Source organism: Cheilinus undulatus, linkage group 12 (assembly GCF_018320785.1).
Source record: "Cheilinus undulatus linkage group 12, ASM1832078v1, whole genome shotgun sequence".
NCBI lineage: Eukaryota > Metazoa > Chordata > Actinopteri > Labriformes > Labridae > Cheilinus > Cheilinus undulatus.
In genome coordinates this window covers 28467905-28477314 of record NC_054876.1, presented here as the reverse complement: position 1 = coordinate 28477314, position 9410 = coordinate 28467905, and the positions used below count along the sequence as shown (strand labels likewise).

The 9410-nt window shown below is 39.7% G+C and overlaps 1 long non-coding RNA gene across 1 annotated transcript; it reads left to right on the top strand.

Moving 5' to 3' along the window:
- Positions 1–1660: 1660 nt before the first annotated feature.
- Positions 1661–2204, top strand: LOC121518375. Its single transcript, XR_005992648.1, has 3 exons — positions 1661–1798; positions 1916–2015; positions 2137–2204. It is a non-coding gene; the product is annotated as an uncharacterized LOC121518375 (long non-coding RNA).
- Positions 2205–9410: the final 7206 nt, after the last annotated feature.

Sequence of the window (9410 nt, the reverse complement as noted above, 5' to 3'; positions counted from 1 at the left end):
CTTAATTATGCATATTTGCATTCGCTCAGGAGTCTGTTGATGATAGCCTACTGTAACCGAATACCGAAATCTGGAAGTCCTTGCTCTGAAATTTGAGCCGTGTTGGTAGTGCAGTCTGTGTGCCGAGGTAAAGTTAGCTAGTAGCTGATGCCTGTCACTTGAGTAGGCTTATGCGAGAGTTATAGTTTACTTTCGGTAGGTGACTAACAAACTGGCGCACAAATAGGTTGTGTGTTGGCGACTTATCTTTAGTATTTCTTCTTATCTGAATCATAGTCTAATCTAGGGTTACCAACCGTCCCTTAAAACACCGAATTGTCCCGTAATTGGAAACTAAAATACGCGGTCCTTTGCTCCGTTTTTCTGCGGCACCGTCACTAACAGCAGGCAGCGCACACATAGACACATAAAACTTCTCCCGTTCATTTCGGCGTTTCATTAACCCGGTGAACATGCCAATATCCCTCTTTCCCTCTCCGTTCAGAGTTTCTAAGGGTGCTCACTTTGAAGCTCTAAAACACTGTTTAACCAGTTTTCATTCAGTTCACAAACGGCCCAACAGACACATCTGGAGGGGCACAGAATACTGATGTATGGAGGCCAAAGAAGGCCAAGTGACTGACCATATTTAATCTTTTTGTTTTAAATAATTTGTCAGGATTAGGTTGTTAGGTTGTTTAAGTGGGTTAAGGACACGCCTGATAAAATGTTTAAATCATTCCTTTACATTTTTTTTTAAGGATAGTTGCTTTAAAATGTCATATTTCAGGAATATAACAGTTTTTGTAAAATTATGTGATGTCCTACGCCCAGTATGCCCTAGCAATGTCTCACCCAGCTTTAATGATGTATCAAATGGCCAACTGACTCATTCTTTCAGGTTTTACATTACTATAAATGACATAATTGATTAAAAAGAAAAGTGTTAAGGGTGGATAATTAAGATATATGGTATTCTGGGGTGTTAAAAACAACAATGTACACCGAACAGAACCGAAAACCGTGACCACAAAACCGTGATAACATCTGAACCGTGGATTTTGTGAACCATTCCATCCCTAATAGATACATATATATGTATGTATGTATGTATGTGTGTGTGTGTATATACATGTACATATACATATATATATTAATAATTTGTTATGGTTAGCTTGTTAGAAAAAAAAATTCCCCCATGGGGGATCAATAAAAGAATATTCCATTCTATTCTTAGGTTGGTTAGCTGAGTGAAGAAAATGCCTGATTTAATGTTTGAATTATGTTTAATTACCCGGATCTCTCCCCGGATCTCAGTGCTTGTTTTCAGCAGAAACACTCTGACAGCCTGCTCTCATTTGTCTGTTAAAATTTATTTTAAAGAACCATATTTCATTTGTAAGGGTAAATAAATTAATAATGATGTTAAGACAGTTAATGTGATAAATAATTAGTTAAAAAGAAGACTGTACATTTCATTTGAATGTTTGATTTGAAGTGATAAGTACACAGGTTAATTTATAAGAAAATTGATGCTTTACATTGTATTAGAAAGGACAGTAACGGTAATTAAGTTCATTTTAATGTTTTGAAAGGTAAATTATATTCACGTTTAAAAGAGAAATATATTTACTCAATTTACTTATACTTAATTTTTTTCCCTACTTAGGTCTTCAGCCACCTTCCCGTGTGCCTTGCAAGGACAAAAAGCTCTAGCCTTCATCTTCTCCTAGTACCCTGGTGCTGTGGACTTAAGGGATTCAAGTTGAGACGTGGTCAGCCTCTCTGGACAAACTAGACATCAACTTCTTCCCCTGAGGTAAGGAGCATTCTGAGTCCATCTACAATTAGTGACGATGACACAGCTGAAACTTATTTAGTCACTATATTGAAGACTCACAAGTGAAATTGAAAATACTGTCTGGTGTGTGTGTAGGCGAGCCTTTCTGCAGTGATCCAGTATCGTGGTGTTGTGGATCAAGGGGTTCGAGTTAAGATGTGATAGCCTCCTGAAGAAAGCCGTGAAGAAGTACCAGGTGAGACAGAAACATTTACACTTTAGTCTTGTAACTCAGATCTACAGATCTACAAGTAAATCAGTTGTGTTCACACACACTCCTCCTCGAATCATTTTACTTAATGTATCTCCCTACTCAGGTCTTCAGTCACTTTGCTGTGTGCCTAGCAAGGACAAAAAAACTCCAGCCTTTATCTTCTCCTGGTATCCTGGTGTTGTGGACCAAGGGGTTCAAGTTGAGACGTGGTCATCCTCCTGAAGTGAGTGTGAAGAAGTTTGGAGTGAGACAGAAACACCAATATGGATTGGCCTTGCAAAATCTGCAAATTTGCGACCCCTACTAAGGACGAGTTGTTGAAACATTATAGGTTACGTCATATCCCCAGTGGGCAACCTCTGCCATGTCCTTACCTGGATTGTTTTTGTTTATTTAAATCATGGGGTAGCCTGAAATCACATATATCAAGGAAACACTCAACTCACTCAACAAGAGTGAGAACCTCTGAAATACTCAGTTTCTGTTGCCAGTTCTGTAATGTAGGCACATGCTCCACCGAAAAAGAGTATTTTGAACACCTTCGTCAACATTTGAAAAAGCAAGAAACAGTCACCTGTGTTTTCAAAAATTGCAATTTCAAAACAAATATCTATGGAACCTTTGCTTCACATAGAAATCGCAAGCATACTCCCCACTCATTAGATGAGTTCAAAGACGATGTGATAAAGAGGTATGAAAACCCTTCACACGCAGATCAGTGCAGTGATGGGGTTAATCAGGAGGGTGAGCAGTCTGATATTGATGAGATAAGAGATGATGATGTAAGAGAACTGCCAAAGTTGATTGAAAGAAGCTTGGCTCATTTAATGTTGAAATTAGAGAGTTCCTTTCATGTACCCAACCAATGCATTGATGAGCTTGTAGAGGAGTTGCATTTTATTTCTCATTCAGCCTCTGCTCCCATCATGAAAGACATTTTACAGTCTTGTTTGAAGAGACACAACTGTGAAATTGATGAAGCCATTGTGTCGGAAATGGTGAACGACATTTGTGATGCTAACCCCGTTAGCTCTGCCCTCCGTGATGGTGGTCCTCTTTCCTCTGCCTTCAAAAGAAGAAAGTATTTTAACGAACACTTTTCTGTCGTTGAACCTATTGAGTATGTTCTTAGTAGAGAGAGCAGCTTCCAGTATGTCCCCATTCTAAAGTCATTACTTCAGGTTTTAAGCAAGAAAGACATACAGGACCTGATCTTGAGTGAGACAAAAGCTCAGAGAACTGTGTACAAGTCATTTCATGACGGCACCTTTTACAGAACCAATGAGCTGTTCTCAGGAAGTGACCTTACCATTGCTCTCAATCTCTATGTGGATGACTTTGAGATATGAAATCCCCTGTGTACATCCAGGAAAAAACACAAAATCACAGCAGTGTATTGGGTGTTAGCTGATGTCCCCTCATTGCTCAGATCTGAACTAAACTCAATCTTCTTAGCAATTCTGTGCAAGGCTGAGGATGTGAAGAGATTTGGTTACAGTGCTGTGTTGGAGCCACTGCTCAAAGATCTTGTGGTCTTAGAGGAGGAAGGACTGTATGTTCCAGCATTGGACAGAACAGTCAAAGGCACAGTGTTTAGTGTGGTTGCAGACAATCTTGGTGCCCATTCTTTGGGGGGATTTGTTGAGAGCTTTTCCAGTTCATACATTTGCAGATTTTGTCTCGGTGAAAAGTCACAGTTTCAAGGTGGAGAAGCAAGAACAGGCGCATTTCCACCCAGAACGAAAGAACAACACGCACTGCATATTCAGGCTGTACAGGAGAATGATAGTTTGGTGCATGTGTATGGAGTGAAGAGACAGTGTGCACTAACAGCAAAACTGAAATATTTTGATGTTTTGTCTGGGTATCCGCCTGATGTGTTGCATGATCTCTTTGAAGGTATAGTGCCCCTAGAAATCGCACTGTGCCTCAGAGTGTTCATTCAGAATAAATACTTCACTCTTGAAGAGCTGAACAAATGCATCAAAGAGTTCCCCTATAAATGGTCAGACAAAACCGATGCACCACAGCCTGTCCCTGTGAACTTTTCCACACGGAAAAGTGTGGGTGGCAATGCCCACGAGAACTGGACTTTGCTGCGACTCCTGCCACTCATGGTTGGATTGAAAATCCCTGAAGGTGACCCAGCATGGGAAGTGCTTCTTGTGCTCAGAGACATTGTTGAGCTTGTTGTAAACCAAGTCCACACAGAGGAGACCATTTGCTTCCTGGACAGTAAGATATCTGAGCATAAACACAGGTTTCTCATGGTTTTCCCAGAGCAACACCTCATCCCAAAACACCATTTCCTGGAACATTATCCAGAACTGATCAGGGCTTATGGTCCTCTGGTGTCACTGTGGACAATGCGGTTTGAGGCAAAGCACAGCTTTTTTAAGCATGTTGTCAGACACACTCGTAGCTTTAGAAATATTCTGCTGTCACTCGCCATGAAGCACCAGTTGTTGCTTGCTTATAACCAACATGATTCCAGAGCTGTCAGACCTCTACTACAGGCTACAACACTGTCTACAGTGGATGTTAGTGTGCTGAGAGATGATATCCAAGAAGCACTGCAGGCTAAGTTTCCTGGTGAGACATGTGTCCAGATAGCCAAAAGTGTGTGTTACAGGGGCACCAAGTACATCAGTGGAATGATCTTGGCTCATGGTTCCACTGGTGGTTTGCCAGATTTTGGGGAGTTGATCCAAATTATGGTTGTGAAGGGCAGCGTTGGATTCATTGTGAAAGGTCTGGCTGCTTGGTCAGTTGAGCATCTGAGGAGCTATGTGCTTGAGAAAAACGGTCCTGTGAAAGTCATAGAGCCAGCTGAGCTTACAGACATGTTCTCCTTAATATCTTACATCTTTGGTGGTACAAGCATTATGACTCTAAAGCGCAGCATTTATGTTCAATAGATGGTGCCCATAGTCTGTGGAGATTTTTCAGATGAAATGATACAAACTTGCATATCGCAATCTTCCTATTGTGTTCAGACTTGACATATACAGTAAAAGTGTTCCTGATTTCCATACCTAGAAGTTAAATAGAATATGCTCTTAACATTATTCACCATTTACCTGTTACTATAAATTACTGTAACATGTCAAACATTTTGTCTACAGGTTGCATAATGTCATGTCCGGCTCAACTCTGAGTAATCCTTGCGGATCATGATGTCCGTAAAGCTGTACTACCATCTGGAATCCCTGAGACAGTGGACGACCTTCACTCAGTCATTCGTGATACATTTTCCATTGCCAGAGACTTCAGTCTTCACTATAAAGATGTTGATTTTGGTGAGTTTTTCACCCTTTTTTCTACAACTGACCTCAAGGATAAGGACACAATCAAAGTTGTGTTTCTTCAGGACCAGGAGCCTGCAATAACTTTAACTTTAACTGATGTGACCGACACTGATGTGACCAACACTGATGTGACCAACGTGACTGATCAGTCTTGTGAGGAGGACTATGTTGATGACACCGCATCTGTGTCAACCGTTGACACACTGATTCTCTCTTCTGAAGATAGTCCAGGCCACCGTTCCCAGCGCTGGCCTACTCAGTTTCCAATTCCCAAATTTTCTGGCCTCACTGAGATCCAAATTCAGTCAGGCAATGAGTGCTTCAAAAAATGTGGAACTCTTCTCTCTACAAAAGATATCATTCCACTACTCCCAGACATCCTTGGAAAACTAGCGGAGGCTATTTATGAGTACACTGCTTATCCATCTAGTCTGCAGATCAGTGAGGTTGCAGAGGCCCTCACTCAAAAGCATCCCTGCCTCAAAGAACCAGGGTCCTTTAATGGGTCCTATGGATGGGCACAGCGCCTAAAATATAAGATGAACAATTTCAGAAGCAAACTTAGAGGTCTCGGCTGCCCTGAAGTTGAAGTGAACTCACTCAAGAGAAAACAAACACATGACAAGTATCCGGCAAAGAATCTGAAAAAAACCAAAGAAGGCTGAAGTTAACTACCTTCCCCCTCATGCTCAAGGTGAATCTACTGCAAGTCTGGAAAAAGAGAGGGTGGAGCTCCTAAGTGAAATGATGAAAAGGGACAACTCCAAGGTGGTAGCTCAGAAAATGGCCAAGACGTTCAGCCTTCGTCGGGAGGAAATAGTAAATGAGGCCCCTGCCATCAGTGACTGCATGAAGCGCTGGCCTGCGCTTTTTAGTGAAGCACAGGTGAGATTATAAAATGTTCATTAAACCATTATTTCTGTACTGTGGATTGATTCAATGTGGTTACATGTCCACAAATTGAAATTAAAGAAATAGATAATTGTAGAAATAAAATACAGAAATAGCCTTTTTCATTTCCAAAATTTACTTGCTTTTTCAACATTCAAATCTTTATTTCTGCATTTATTTATTTGTTTGTTTGTTTTTACTTATGTCACGTTTGGTTCTCATACTGGTGTGCCCTGCAGATAAGTGAAGAGTTCAAGAGGATAACAACAGTTAGCCTTGAATCGACCTTTCTGGACCAATGCACCCCGAAATTGATGGCCCTGACCCAATCAAAAGGAGGAGCTGCAGGCATGAAGATAAGGCGCATTAAGGACATGCTCCTTGAGTTATAATGAATAACTTTAATATGAATAGACCTTTATTTTAAATGAATGTTTCTGCTCCCTGTTTCATGTTATCATGATTTGGGTGACACTTGCATTTGTTTTTTTTTTTATCTATTTTTTTCCATGAATCAGGACAACACAGTTGAAAAGCGGAGAGAAATTGCCATTCGCTGCCTCATAGTCTATCTTGGAGAGAAGGAGGAGGACCTTTTCAAACAGTACAGCGTAAGTAATTGAGAACGTTTTTAATTTTAAATTTTGTTTGAACTGCTTGTCTCTGTAGCCTTCCTACGCCGAGGTATGTCCGTTTCAATCCCGTGCACCAGCCTCCTGTGGGCTAGGCGTTGAAGTTCATGGTCACCCTGCATTCCCTTATGCAAATCACCCTGAAGAGCTTGAGCCATGTATGTTATACATCCTCAGGGTTCCCACGCATCCTGGAAACCCTGGAAAACCTGGAAAATGATTGACCAATTTTCCAGTCATGGCAAACTTATAAAAATTGAGAAAAAAAGGTCAAATGTCTTGGAAATGGTTAGGTTACCCTGGAAAATTATTTTTCCTTTCCCTGCCTTGTAGGTAAATGGAGGATGGAAAGGATAAAAAATGATACAGAATGATTTTTCTTAATTATAAAGAGGATAAAAATGATAAGAAGATGATTTAAAAAAAGGATACAGAGGTAAAAAAAAAAGGATGAAAAGAAATAAAAGATGATTTAAATGATAAAAAGGGATAGAAGAGGGTAAAAAATACTTTAAAAAGTTAAAAAAGGATACAGAGGATAAAACATAAAAAAGTTAAAAGAGGATAAATGATATAAAAAAATGGATAAAAATGATAAAATTGATGAAGAAGGAATGAAAATTGAATGGAAAAAGGGGATAAAAATGATCAAAAAATAAATAAAAAGATTTAAAGAAGGATACAGGGATAAAATAGGATAGAATAGGATAAAACAGGATAAAAAAGTATTAAAAAAAGTATAAAAAATAATTTTAAAGTATAAAAAAGATTAAAAGATCTAAACAGAGGATGAAACATTAAAAAAAAAAAGAAAAGAAAAAAAATAAGTTAAATAAAAGAGTGGAAACCCTGATCCTAACACCTTTTAATTTCTTCTGCAAGGATGTGGAGGAACTCGACGCAGACCTTGCCATGCAAGTGATGAAGATTGCCATCATGGGTGATGGGCGTGCAACCATCGTAGTTGAGGGAAACAAGATCCTGCAGGGGATTGATGTCGCCAGATCCTGTGCCTTGCTGATGGGGGTAATCTATGCTCTTAACCTTGGCTATCCCAAGCAGTTGAAATTTACCTTTGAGGCTTTCCAGAAGCTATGCCTTGAGCTCGATGGACAAAAAGCCAGCTCTAAAGTAATGAATCTCAAGTATGGCATTTTCTAGAGCGGAGTTGATTGACCTTATGCGGAGAAGCTCACATCACACATGTACACGCACGCACACCCACACACACACGCACACACACGCTTGTTCTTTTGTTTCTGTAATAGTATGAATACCTACTGAGTGAAAACCAAAATCAGTGGAAGTTATCAGCATAGAAAAGGGTGACCTCTGTTCTCTGAGGGTGATAGAGTATTTTGAACTTTCTATAGCCTTCTTTTGCTTGATATTTTTGCTGGAGTTAGTCAGGAGTATGAGCAGTCTGATATTATATTATATTGCTCATTTGTGCTGAAATTAGTGCCTTGAACGCACAGCCATCTGTCTTCTGTTTTGAGTCATTTTCATGTGTGCAAGTCAAAGGGTGGTGATTCATGCACAGGGTTTTACTTAATTTTATAACACTGTTCCTCCTCATATAGCTTTTGAGCGCATGTTGTTTTGTGTCAGGAGAATGTAGCCAACAAATGCTGCTGTTTGCACTTTTAAGGAGTTAGTGCTACTGTTACGGATTTAGTAATATTGTTAATTTTAATAAATGGTTCTTATTAATTTGAATATTTCTGCCTGAATTTTTGTTCATTTTGAGCACCAGGAAAGAGTTCCTTAGCTGCTGTCCGGTTGCCATGTTTTGACATCCCCTCCATGCTTCTTAATACTCCTAATACAACCTTTCAGAAGGTGTTTGTCATCTCCTTGCTGTCAGAGCTATTTTCCCTCAGGCACCCTCAAACAAACACAAACACACACACCATCTTCAGCTTCCTCAGATTGTGTTGTAATCATTTGATTTGAACTGCTTCTTGCTTCACAAAGACAGCAAGTCTCTGTAGCTACACCTAATTTCTGGGGGGTTCCTGCTTGGCTTGGCTAAAGAATTTGTCTCAAGGTTATGAAAGAAGAGCAGACACAGCACATGGTAAGCCTGAACATCATTTGGAAAAAAGTCTAAACATTAATGGTGTCTGTTTATATTTTAAAAATTGAAGTCCTTTCTGAAGTCTTTGTTGTCCCATCAAAAATCTCCAACTCTAGAAAAAGACCTAACTGTCTTTGTGCAGCATTGCATCACGATAGCCTGTTTCCCAGGAGGCTAAGTCTCTCAAAACTCTAACCTTGTCTGTTTTGTGGGTGGGCTGCTTCTTGGTGGAGCCCGCTCACAAAACAACCAAGGTTGGAGTTTTAGGCAACTTAGCCTCTTGGGAAACACAGGAAATTAACCTTAGTATAGCACAGGGCTTAACTTAACTCTTGCAGAGATGAACTTAATTATTAAGTTCATGTTACTTAGAAATGTGTTTTATTGTGGCCAAAAAGCTTCTTAACCTTACTTAAAACATTATGTTGGATCAACTTAAATACTTGCAATTATGTTGACAATTATT